Source organism: Odocoileus virginianus, chromosome 19 (genome assembly GCF_023699985.2).
Source record: "Odocoileus virginianus isolate 20LAN1187 ecotype Illinois chromosome 19, Ovbor_1.2, whole genome shotgun sequence".
Taxonomy (NCBI): domain Eukaryota; kingdom Metazoa; phylum Chordata; class Mammalia; order Artiodactyla; family Cervidae; genus Odocoileus; species Odocoileus virginianus.
Window position 1 is genome coordinate 29948758 of NC_069692.1, and position 13803 is coordinate 29962560.

General features: G+C 37.4%; 1 long non-coding RNA gene across 1 annotated transcript; it reads right to left on the minus strand.

Annotated features, from left to right (window-relative positions):
• Nucleotides 1-227: 227 nt before the first annotated feature.
• LOC139039629 (uncharacterized) lies at nt 228-4081 on the minus strand. Its single transcript, XR_011492962.1, has 3 exons — nt 3992-4081; nt 3654-3801; nt 228-508 (listed from the first exon to the last, which is right to left on the minus strand). It is a non-coding gene; the product is annotated as an uncharacterized lncRNA (long non-coding RNA).
• Nucleotides 4082-13803: the final 9722 nt, after the last annotated feature.

Below are 13803 nucleotides of genomic sequence, written 5' to 3' on the forward strand. Positions count from 1 at the left end.
GTCCTAATGTTTTCAAGCAATATATAAATGATGTCACCTACCATAAGATGTTGATCTTATACACCCACACACACACACACACACATATATATATATATGTGACATCTCTTTATCCTTTATCCTATGATGAAAATATCCAAGAGAAGCTACTTAGAGATCATTTTAATGTACATGAGGGAGCTTTGTTACAGTATTTGTATGAAAGATTAAGGGTGTTGTTATTTTAGTTTTTAATATTTTATTATTAAAAGTTTTAGCCACTCTCACATATATAGGGGTGTAAAATGGGACAGAGTTAATTGTGACATTTCTAGGTCTTACATTTGGTAGGAAACCCCCGAACGTAACTGTTTCCGAACGTATCTGTTTGTTCCTTTAAATGCTTCATGATAGCCAGATGGTGAAAGCGAAGCTGTGCCTTGGCATCCTCTAGTCAACAGAAAAATCAGACTTGGTGACAACAGCAGATCAACTTCAACCAAAGGAGGCTCTTCCAGCCTAATGGGGTCTGCACAAATAAGGTTCTATAATTTCCTCTGAACAGTAGATCCATTTCTACTTGTGAACAACAGCAATATGAGGATATTATTCTTCCTACCTAATATATGACACTTCTGTCATTTAATTATCACATCTGCCTTTTAGTCATCAGGGAACAAAGTAATTAATAACAGCTGCTGTAAGCAGCCTATATCTGATCTTTGGTTCAATAAGATTTTGTTTTATTTTAAGTTCTGGAAAAGTAGCAAACAGGGGATCTAATTTCCTGTGCTACCATTTCACCTTAAAAAAGAATTGTAGCCTGACTTGCATATAATACTTCTTGGGTTGTGTTTTTCACAAGGCCTATGAAAAATTGGTGTATCCCAAAAGCTTCACAAGTGTCCAACAGTTTTAATATAAAAAAGGGAGTTAAGCAATGACACATTTATGTGACAGAAGTGAAATGTGTGATTAATTATTAGTATTAAATATTTAGTATTCACATTGCATTTTTCATGCTTTTATCATCCCACTTGTCACAAATATGTTCTTCTTAAAATTAAAAAGAAATTTAAATGCAAATTTCCAGAAAAAGTTTTAACTATTTCATCTTCTTAAACTTCCAGAAAAGTTGTAAAAATATATAGAACTCTCATATGCTTTCTTCTTAGTAGTATAAGAATTTAGATGTTTTGTAAACATATTAAATATACAAAGATATTGTATTAACTTATTAAGGTAAAGCTTAATAGAGAGTTCCAGAAAAACATCTACTTTTGCTTTATTGACTATGCAAAAGCCTTTAACTGTGTAGATCACAACAAACTGTGGAAAATTCTTTAAAAGATGGGAATACCAGACCACCTGACCTGCCGCCTGAGAAATCTGTATGCAGGTCAAGAAGCAATAGTTAGAACCAGACATGGAATAATGGACTTGTTCCAAATTGGAAAAGAAGTACATCAAGACTGTATATTCTCACCCTGCTTATTTAACTTATATGCAGAGGACATCATGTGAAATGCCAGGCTTGATGAAGCACAAACTGGAATCAAGATTGCTGGGAGAAATATCAATAACCTCAGATATGCAGATGACTCCACACTTATGGCAGAAGGTGAAGAAGAACTAAAGAGCCTCTTGATGAAAGTGAAAGAGGAGAGTGAAAAAGTTGGCTTAAAGCTTAACATTCAGAAAACTAAGATCATGGCATCCAGTCCCATCACTTCATGGCAAATAGATAGGAAAACAGTGGAAAGAGTGGCTGACTTCATTTTTAGGGGCTCCAAAACCACTGCAGATGGTCTCTGCAGCCATGAAATTAAAAGACGCTTGGTGCTTGGAAGAAAAGCTATGACCAATCTAGACAGCATATTAAAAAGCAGAGACATTATTTTGCCAACACAGGTCCACCTAGTCAAGGCTATGATTTTACCAGTAGTCATGTATGGATCTGAGAGTTGGCCTATTAAGAAAATTGAAATTAAAAGACGCTTATTCCTTGGAGGGAAAGTTGTGACCAACCTAGACAGTATATTAAAAAGCAGAGACATTACTTGTCAACAAAAGTCCATCTAGTCAATGCTATGGTTTTTCCAGCAGTCATGTATGAAGGTGAGAGTTGGACTATAAAGAAAGCTGAGCACAGAAGAATTGATGCTTTTGAACTGTGGTGTTGGAGAAGACTCTTGAGAGTCCCTTGGACTGCAAGGAGATCCAACCAGTCCATCCTAAAGGAGATCAGTCCTCGGATTTCATTGGAAGGAATGATGTTGAATCTGAAGCTCCAAATACTTTGGCCACCTGATGCAAAGAGCTGACTCATTGAAAAGACCCTGATGCTGGGAAGATTAGGGGTGGGAGGAGAAGGGGACAACGGAGGATGAGATGGTTGGATGGCATCATTGACTCAATGGACGTGAGTTTGGGTGAACTCTGGGAGTTGGTGATGGACAGGGAAGGCCTGGCGTGCTGCGGTTCATGGAGTCACAAAGAGTTGGACACGACTAAGTGACTGAACTGAACACCAAAAAATTGATGCTTTTGAACAGTGGTGTTGGAAAAGAGTCTTGAGAGTCCCTTGGACTGCAAGGATATCCAACCAGTCCATCCTAAAGGAAATCAGTCCTGAATATTCATTGGAAGGACTGATGCTGAAGCTGAAACTCCAATACTTTGGCCACCTGATGCAAAGAACTGACTCATTGGAAATGGCCCTGATGCATGGAAAGATTGAAGGCGGGAGGAGAAGGGGATGACAGAGGATGAGATGATGGATGGCATCACCAACATGATGGACATGAGTTTGAGTAGGCTCTGGGAATTGTTGATGAACAGGGAAGTCTAGCATGTTGCAGTCCATGCGGTCACAATAAGTCGGACACAACTGAGTGAGTGAACCGACTGAAAGGTTAACAGAACACTGTGTATTTTTAATGTATTCTTATATAATTTCCATGGGCTTTTCTGGTATGTCAAGATTGCTTTGCATAATTTATCTCTAAAATAGAGATTGACCATTGCCTCCAAACTGAATAATTGAAGTATAAAATTAATTCAAAAAATAGTAACAAGAACAATCTGTGAGTAAGAAGAAAGTAGTAAGTTCTCATAATAAATGTACTGTTGGGTTGTTCTGGAATACGAATTCTGCTGGTGAAGAAAAGTGTAGCAGACACTCTCAGTGCTCAGTCAATATACCATCAGGCCCACCTACTATTTCAGTGTCCCTCAGCCTGATTTCTGGTAATCAACACTTACAGTATGGTCACTGTCACCTTTGGGTTGCTAGCAGATGTTTTGCCTATGAGCTTACCTGGTTAGAATTTGCCAAGATTTAATGTCCATTTGGAGGCAGCGCTTAACTAGTGAATTACTGATGAATAGAAAACTGTTATTATTGCAGCTCCTTTGTTGCAGGATAATTTTGAAGCGTGTATTTTATTCTATTTCCAGGATTTTCTCTAAAAGTTTACACTTCAGTCACTCATTGTAATAGTTGGCTCAATAACTCTCCACTTACCAGTTGCCCTGAATTTATTGTATTTAAATCACTTCCCCTGTCTTCTTAGAGTGTTTCCTCCACCTCCCACATTGAAGATGTACTTAATCCTTCTCTCAGGGTCTGTTTCTTGGGTGAGGAGAAGGGGATCAATTAAGATAATACATACCATAACAATTACTTTAAATCTGTGATGCAGACCTATAGCATATTCTGCTGAGTTAAAACAGCTCACTTTCTAGATTTCCTTGTGTTATGCATATCTCTTTACCAAACAATAGATATTTTAGCGAGAATCCTCTTGATGTCATTGTCATCTGAAATACCAAAAATTTCAAATAAAATTACAAAATATTGAATCCTAATGACTTACAACTATTGACATTTTCTAGTTTAGTAGAAATGAACAGAAGAGATTCTGATGAATAAGAAACTGAAATACAGTTCAAGCTGTTTGTCACCCAACCAGACATCCATTGATGAGTTTACAGTAAATAGAGTGCCTACCCAATCCCTGGTGGCTCAGATGGTAAAGAATCAATTTGCAATGAAAGAGACCCAGGATTGATCCCTGGATTGGGAAGATCCCCTGGAGAAAGGAATGGCAACCCACTTCAGTGTTCTTTCCTGGGAATCCCATGGAGAGAGAAGCCTGGCAGGCTACAGTCCATGAGGTCACAAAGAGTCAGACACGATTGAGTGATTACTACCACTAAACTACCACCAATGGTATGGAACAACTTTACTCATTTTTTCCTCATATGATATACATATTTTTGTGATTTAAAAAACACGATGAAACTTTGTTTTTATAAATTTAGTTAAAATATTTTTTCCACCTGTGAACTTATGCTCATTAAACAGATGTCAAATGCCAAAGCTATTGAAGAAAATAGGGCTAGGGTACCAGTGCAACATTTTCATCCATACTTGTCAAATAATGAAAAAATCAGCTATGACTGTTTAGGAATTTATAAACCTTCAAGTAGGCAGGAGTGCTGGTTATGAATGATAATAGGGATTATGAAAAATATTTGCATGTGTCTTTATTAAGCCCATTTGTCTTTGTTCAGTAGCTAAACTGTTCAACTCTTTGTGACCCCATGGACTGCAGCACGCCAGGCTTCCCTGTCCTTCACTATCTCCCAGAGTTTGCTCAAACTCATGTCCATTGAGTCAGTGATGCCATCCAACCATCTCATCCTCTGTCATCCCCTTCTCCTGCCCTCAATCTTTTCCAGGATCAGGCTCTTTTCCAATGAGTCAGCTCTTGACATCAGGTGGCCAAAGTACTGGAGCTTCAGTATCAGTCCTTCCAATGAATATTCAGGTTGATTTCCTTCAGGATTGACTGGTTTGATCTCCTCACTGTTCAAGGGACTCTCAAGAGTTTTGTCTAGCACCACAGTCTGAAAACATCAGTTCTGCATATAGGGTTATCATTACCATCTTTCTAAATTCCATATATATATGTTAGTATACTGTAATGTTCTTTATCTTTCTGGCTTACTTCACTCTGTATAATGAGCTCCAGTTTCATCCATCTCATTAGAACTGATTCAAATGTATTCTTTCTAATGGCTGAGTAATATTCCATGGTGTATATGTACCACAGCTTCCTTATCCATTCGTCTGCTGATGGGTATCTAGGTTGCTTCCATGTCCTGGCTATTATTAACAGTGCTGCGATGAACACTGGGGTGCACATGTCTCTTTCAGATCTAGTTTCCTCGGGCCTGGTGCACTGGGAAGACCCAGAGAGATCGGGTAGAGAGGGAGGTGGGAGGGGGGGGATTGGGATGGGAAATACATGTAAATCCATGGCTGATTCATGCCAATGTATGACAAGACCCACTACAATATTGTAAAGTAATTAGCTTCCAACTAATAAAAATAAATGAAAAAAAAAAAAACCATCAGTTCTTCAGTGCTCAGCCTCCTTTATGGTCTAACTCTGACATCTGTACATGACTACTGGAAAAACCATAGCTTTGACTATACTGATCTTTGTCACCAAAATGATGTCTCTGTTTTTTAATATGTTTCTAGCTTTTACACATAGCTTTCCTTCCAAGGAGCAAGTGTCTTGGACGGAAAGATACCTTTTCTCGGGCTCCATCATCATTGCTGTTTGGAGCCCAGAAAATAAAATCTGTCCCTGTTTCCACTTTTTCCTCTTCTATTTGCCAAGAAGTAATGGGATCAGATTCCATGATGTTAGTTTTTTTGAAAACTGAGTTTTAAGCCAGCTTTTTCAATCTGGAGAAGAGAATGGCAAACTACTCCAGTGTTCTTGCCTTGAGACCCATGAGTGGTATGAAGAGGCAAAAAGATATTAAGCCCATTTATCAAGCCTCTAATTTTTTTTCACTTCTCAGGGGGATCATTGTTTGGAGAAGCAAATGCATTTCTTGTGACATTTCATCATCAACATCAACCTCAACATTCAGGGTAGAGGGATTTTCTATCCACTTTAACTAAGAAATATGAGATCTTTAAATATATGTTGTCACTCCCTTCATATTCTCAGCACAAATATTTTTTATAGTAAAAACATAGTATTTGGTATAAAAGAAAGTGTGAACTGGTTGTGCACCTCTACCTTATTGATAGTTTATATATTTTTATCATTCAACGTATAAGAATTAGAATCTTATTTTCTATATTAGCAGACAACAATTTTCCCTTCCTTGACTTCTCACAAAAATCCCAAGTGCTTCAGAAATTATTTATAAATAGATAAAGCTTGTGTAAAATAAACAAGAGTCCATATTTCCTAACCATTGTATAATCAAACTGTCAGCAGCCATAATGAACTTAACACCTATCTGATTAGAATATGTCCCTATATTGTCAAAGATGGAAAGGAGGATTTTATAAAGTTTATTTTTCGCATTCTTTAACATTCTATCCTATTTGTAAACAGGACATATTCTTAGTTGGTGATAAATGAGCTACTGGGATTTTTAAAATTCTACTGTCAGACTTTCCTGAATGGCTATTGCTTAATTTATGGTAACCTGCCATTCCTTATCTAACAGCTTTGCACTCACTGTTTCACTTAATGGACTCCATTTAGCTGAAGAAATTTATGTTTCACATTATCATGGGCTTTGTTTCTCTGGTAAAATCAGCATCAAAATATCATAAAAGCAAAGGGGAAGAAGCAAAAATCAAAGGGAAAATGCACTTGCAGTTCTAAAACAGATTACTGGCTTTGTTTTCCATCTCATAATAAATAAAATGGCAAATATTTTCTTAGCTTTGGAGGTAACCTTAGTATACTTTAAATAATGAAAGGGAAATGATTTATGAGGATGCATTTTATTCTATTACATTTGGACATGTATAAATGATGTGCAGAATTTCTATAATGCATCAATTTACCCATTTTATCTAAAGGTACAGTACCTTTCTCCTTTTGGCGGACTGTGTACTTCTGCTGTATAAAAATTGTCTAAAGCCATACTCAGGACAATTCCTCAATTTTCATTAAAATATAAGCGCAACATGAAAAATGTGTATTCAAGTAAAACTTCAGATATTAACATATAGCTATATTTCATATAAATATTTATAAACATGTAGGAAAAATCAAGATTCTAGGCATACGAGATATTTTCCATAAATTATTTATCTACATGCTAATTTCACTTTCATAGCATTCATAATATTTCACATTACTCAGTCTTAGCTTTGTTCTCCAATAAATTGTGTCCAACTCTATGTGACCCCATGGGGGTCACATGGACAGGGGCTCTTTTAAACATTGTCACCTAGTTTTAAGTTTGAATATAATTAGTTGTAGTTTAAATGATTCTTAAGTTCTGTTGGTTAAGGTAACCTGGAGAAACGATCACTTGGTTTTCCAATTAAATGAGTTTTAACATCCTTATCCACAGTATTGGTTAGCGGAGTCTTATGTGAGAAAAACACATCTTTGTATGCATGATTCTCATTACTCAAATAAGAATGACAAAGTTATGAATATTTGTTTTACTTTTTCCCCAGAGTTAACAAGCCTGGCATTTTTTCAGAAGAGTTAGCTTTATTTTATTAAATATTTACTCACTTGGTTGCTCTGGTCTTAGTTGGGGCATGTGGGATCTTTTAGCTGTAGCATGTGGTAGATCTAGTTCCCTGACCAGGGATCAGACTTGACCTTCTACATTGGGAACACAGCATCTTAGCCACTAGACCACCAGGGAAATCTCCAGAGGGTTAGCTTTAAAAAGAGTCACAAAACATGAATGCCCAACTTTTAATTTCACTTTTTTATTGTGCGTGTTTTGTTTCACTTTTGTGTATTGCTTTTCTTATGAAATGAATTTTGGGAAATACTAATAATTTTCTGCGAAAAGATGGGCACAATAAAGGACAGAAATGGTATGGACCTAACAGAAGCAAAAGATATTAACAAGAGGAGGCAAGAATACATAGAAGAACTATACAAAAAAGGTCTTCATAAGCCAGATGACTACAATGGTGTGATCACTCACCTAGAGCCAGATATCTTGGAATGTGAATTCAAGTGGGCCTTAGGAAGCATCATTATGAACAAAGCTAGTGGAAGTGATGGAATTCCAGTTGAGCTATTTCAAACCCTAAAAGATGATGCTGTGAGAGTGCTACACTCAATATGCCAGCAAATTTGGAAAAGTCAGCAGTGGCCACAGGACTGAAAAAGGTCAGTTTTCATTCCAATCCTAAAGAAAGGCAAATCAAAAGAATGCTCAAACTACCACATAATTGCACTCATTTCACACACTAGTAAAGTAATGCTCAAAATTCTCCAAGCCAGGCTTCAACAGTATGTGAACCATGAACTTCCAGACGTTCAAGAACCAGAGATCAAATTACCAACATCTGTTGGATCATTGAAAAATCAAGAGAATTCCAGAAAAAACATCTACTTCTGCTTTATTGATGATGCCAAAGCCTTTGACTGTGTGGATCACAACAAACTGTGGAAAATTCTTCAAAAGATGGGAATAGCACCTTATCTGCCTCCTGATAAATCTGTATGCAGATCAAGAAGCAACAGTGAGAACTGGGCATAGAACAAAAGACTGATTCCAAATAGGGAAAGGTGTACATCAAGGTTGTATATTGTCACCCTACTTATTTAACTTATATGCAGAGGATATTATGTGAAATGCTGAGCTGGATGAAGCACAAGCTTGAATCAAGATTGCTGGGAGAAATATCAATAACCTCAGATACTCAGATGACACCACCCTTATGGCAGAAAACAAAGAACTAAAGAACCTCTTGATGAAAGTGAAAGAGGAGAGTGAAAATGCTGGCTTAAGACTCAACATTCAGAAAACTAATATCATGGCATCCAGTCCCATCACTTCATGGCAAATAGATGGGGAAACCATATAAGCAGTGAGAGCCTTTATTTTCCTGGGCTCCAAAATCACTGCAGATTTTGACTTCAGCCATGAAATTAAAAGGTGCTTGCTTCTTGAAAGTAAAGCTATGACCAACCTAGACAGCATATTAAGAAGCAGAGACATTATTTTACCAACACAGGTCCATCTAGTCAAAGCTATGGTTTATCCAGTAGCCATGTATGGAAGTGAGAGTTGGACTATAAAGAAAGTTGAGTGCTGAAAAATTGATGCTTTTGAACTGTGGTGTTGGAGAAGACTCTTGAGAGTCCCTTGGACTGCAAGGAGATCCAATCAGTCCATCATAAATGAAATCAGTTCTGAATATTCACTGGAAGGACTGATGCTGAAGCTGAAACTCCAATACTTTGGCTACCTGATTCAAAGAAATGACTCATTGGAAAAGACCCTGATGCTGGGAAAGACTGAAGGCAGGAGGAGAAGGGCATGACAGAGGTTGGATGGCATCACAAACTCGATGGACATGAATTTGAGCAAGGTTCGCGAGTTGGTAGTGGACAGGAAGCCTGGCATGCTGCAGTCCATGGGGTAGCAAAGAGTTGGACATGACTGAGAGACTGAACTGAACAATTTTTTGGGCATAAGACTTCTCAGTTCACTAAAGGTTTAGCAGGTTATTACTAGTCAGAATTCCACTCATATAATTTATAGTTCTTAACCTAGCTTTAAGGTTTATAACCAACTATGTTGAAAGAATTTGGATAATACTCTGAAGCTACCATCCTGTTAGGGATTCTTTCTCATTAGAGATTATTCAGAGATTAGATAGGAGATAAAATTTACTCAAATCGAAGAACAAAGGGATGGGTAATTTGGCCTACACGGGAATTATCATTGAATCCAGATACTGTAATATAGCCTATACTAATGGGAGTTAGAAAATTAAAGTGTCTGCTGGATTCATTCCTTTTGCCTTCTGTTCTTTATCCATTCTCCTTTCTGCAAAAGGATTATAAAATTTTAAATTTATTGCTTGAGCTGTTTTCTCACCACTAATTTTTCACCCACATGACTTTGGTTTAATGTGTTCTACTTAGGGATTTAGCATCTACAATTAACTAACTGGAACTTCTGTGTCTTTTTTCATAATTCACATTTGTTCAAAATAATCTGATTCTGTCATTTTATAGATCTAATACCTCCTGTCCATTCATCTCTTTTCTGGTCAGCCCAAGTCATGTAGCTGTAGGTAAACCTGGATTTGAGGAATATGTTTTATTTTTTAGGTGGACATTGTGGCTAAAGCCATCAGTATGTTTTTATGTTTTGTTTTATTTTGTTTAAGAGTAGGTTATCAGTTGACTCACAGAAAGTTCATAACATTGTAAAGACATTATATCAGTTTGAAGTGAAAGGGTTAATGAGTATTCAATGAGAAGTCTTTGACAAATAGGAAGCAAGTGATACTTGTAGACTATGCCACTTTATATAGAAAAGTGGGCTTATAAAGAGTAGAAGCAAGAGCGCAGAGGACAAAATTAGGAATCATGGAGAATTCAAAAAACATAGATGAACCCCAATCAAGGAAGTGGGAACGTGGTCCTGGCTGGATTTTAGAATTGCTATTGTCCACTGCAAGGAGATCCACCCAGTCCATCCTAAAGGAGATCAGTCCTGGGTGTTCACTGGAAGGACTGATGTTAAAGCTGAAACTCCAGTACTTTGGCCACCTCATGTGAAGAGCTGACTCATTGGAAAAGACCCTGATGCTTGGAAAGATTGAGGGCAGGAGAAGAAGGGGACGACAGAGGATGAGATGGTTGGATGGAATCATCGACTTGATGGACATGGGTTCGGGTGGACTCCGGGAGTTGGTGATGGACAGGGAGGCCTTGCGTGCTGCGGGTCATGGGGTCGCAGAGTCGGACCCGACTGAGTGACTGAACTGACTGAGTGACTATCTGCTTCCAGTTGACCACATTGTTTAAAAGAAATGTGTTATAAATGAATAGTATCTCCTCAAAATTCATGTTTAAGCCACAACTCCCAATCAGACTGTATTTGGAGATACAGTTTTAAAGAGGTGAGGTTAAATGAAGTCACAAGTTTGGGACCCTTGTAAGGCGAGACCAGAGATGCGTACTCACAGAGAAAAAGGCCATGTGAGGACACAACAAAGAACCAGGAAAAGAGGTCTCACCAGAAACCAATCTTACTGGCACCTTGATCTTTGACTTCCAGCTTACAGAACTCTGAGAAAGTAAAAATTCATTTTTGTTTAAACCCCCCAGTCTGTGGCATGCTGTGAAGGTAGCCCAAGCAGAATAATAAATGTCTCTGGTTGTTATTCTATGCCGTTCACACCATTTCACATTCGTTGTAAGGCGATACACTCATTGCCTTTTTAGTTTACCAGTGGAACAATACTCGAGGAGTCTCTTCCCTATGAAGACCTGATACAGATCACAAGTATCTGAACTTTGGGCACATAGTTTTTGGTTTTGTTTTTTGTTTTTTTTTTCCAGTTTTTTTTTTTATTAGTTGGAGGCTAATTACTTTACATCATTACAGTAGTTTTTGTTATACATTGAAATGAATTAGCCATGGATTTACATGTATTCCCCATCCCAGTCCCCCCTCCCACCTCCCTCTCCACCCAATCCCTCTGGGTCTTCCCAGTGCACTAGGCCCGAGCACTTGTCTCATGTACCCAACCTGGGCTGGTTATCTGTTTCACCCTAGATAATATACATGTTTCAATTTGGTTTTGTTTTTAATTAGAGTATAGTTGCTTTACAGTGCAGTGTTAGTTTCTGCTACACATCAAAGTGAATCAGTCATATACACACAAACACACACACAAACACACACACACACATATATGTCTCCCCTGTTTTTCAGATTTCTTTCCCATTTAGATCACCACAGAGCATTATGTAGGGTTCCCTGTGATATACAGTAGGTTCTCAAAGTTATCAATTTTACACATAGTAGTGTACATATATCAATCCCAATTCATCCCACCCTCCCCTTTTTTTTGTACACAGAGAATGAAAAGTCCACATGTTTGTGCCTTATGTCTGTGTCTCTATTCTGCCTTGTAAACATATTCATCTCTACCATTTTTCTAGATTCTACATATATGTGCTAATATATGATAAAATTTGTTTTTTCTTTCTGACTTACTTTACTCATTAGGACAGTTTCCAGGTCCATCCATGTCTCTAAAAATGACCCAATTTCATTCCTTCTTATGGCTGTGTAAAATTCCATTGTATATATGTACCACAATTTTATCCATCCTCTGTCAATGGACATTTAGGTTGCTTCCAAATCTTGGGTACTGTAAATAGTGCTGCAGTGGACACAGCAGTGCATGTGTTTGGACACATAGTTTTTGAACTGTTGTAATAAACTGAGACTGGTGATCTTAGAGGAAAGAAAGGATATTTTACATACAAAAATGATGTGACCTGTCTCAAAATAGCATACTGTGACAGAATTTTTTTCTTTTTTGATGGTGAAAAATCCTACCATGCCACATGCTTTTCTATAATGTGACTTTCATAGTTCTCCTCTCAAGAGGTTGGTCTTTATTATGTTTTCCTGTATCTGGAATAACTTTGTTACTAATTGTAACCAAGAGAAGGTGAAATAAATGTTGTCTTTTGAGGCTAGGTTGTAAAAAAGTGATGTAGTTTTCATCTTGTTTGCAGGCATACTTCCTCTTGGAGCCCTGAGCTGCCTTGGTAAAAAATTTATACAAAATGAGATACTGCTATTATATATTTTAGATTATGCTTCATAGAGACAAGGACATTTTCCTTATTAGTATGTTAAGAGTATTTATCATCAATGGTTCTAATAAAACATTATCCAGAGTATACTGAAATGATCTTTTAATGTTAGTATATTTGATAATGTAAAAAATTCCCACATTCCTGGTAATCCAAGGCAAGTTTTATTTTTTATCCCAATTCATACATTAGATGCATATCATATTATTTTTAATGGTGACATTTTAGGAGCTTCAAATAATTCTGCTGAAAAGTGGTTGTTGTGCTTTATTTACTAAGGAAATCTGATTTAAAGATAGTCATTCCATAGCATTCAGGGGAGGATTGGTACCAGATCCCACTGCAAATATCAAAATCAATGGATGCTCAAGTCCCTTAATCAACCCTCCCATTCCTCAAGTTCTGCAACCATAGATTCAACCAATCACAGATCACGTAGTATATTCGATTTATAGTTAGTTGAATCTGTGGATGCAGAATCTGCAGCTATGAGGAGTCAGCTGTATATTATTGTTTTCAAGTTAATAGAAAAATAGTTGGTGCTAACTAAAGAAATGTTTTAATTTGGATCTTTAAACACCATACAATAGCTAAGAGAAACAATCCCTGAAATTGCATATTAACTACTGCAAGCAACAAATTGAAGAAACACACACATACTTCATTCATGAGAAAATAACTCTGTTTAAGTCATTTAGAAAAAACTATATGGGCTCATCTGAGTTAAATCACCCATTCTAGTCCATTTTTAGTTCGCTGATTCCTAAAATGCAGTCGTTCACTCTTGCCATCTCCTGTTTGACCGCTTCCAATTTACCTTGATTCATGGACCTAACATTCCAGGTTCCTATGCAATATTGCTTTTTACAGCATCAGACCTTGCTTCTATCACCAGTCACATCCACAACTGGGTATTGTTTTTGCTTTGGCTCCATCCCTTCATTCTTTCTGGAGTTATTTCTCCACTGATCTCCAGTAGCATATTGGGCACCTACTGACCTAGGGAGTTCCTCTTTCAGTATCCTATCATTTTGCCTTCTCATACTGTTCATGGGGTTCTCAAGGCAAGAATACTGAAGTGGTTTGCCATCCCCTTCTCCAGTGGACCACATTCTGTCAGACCTCTCCACCATGACCCAACTGTCTTGGGTGGCCCCACATGGCA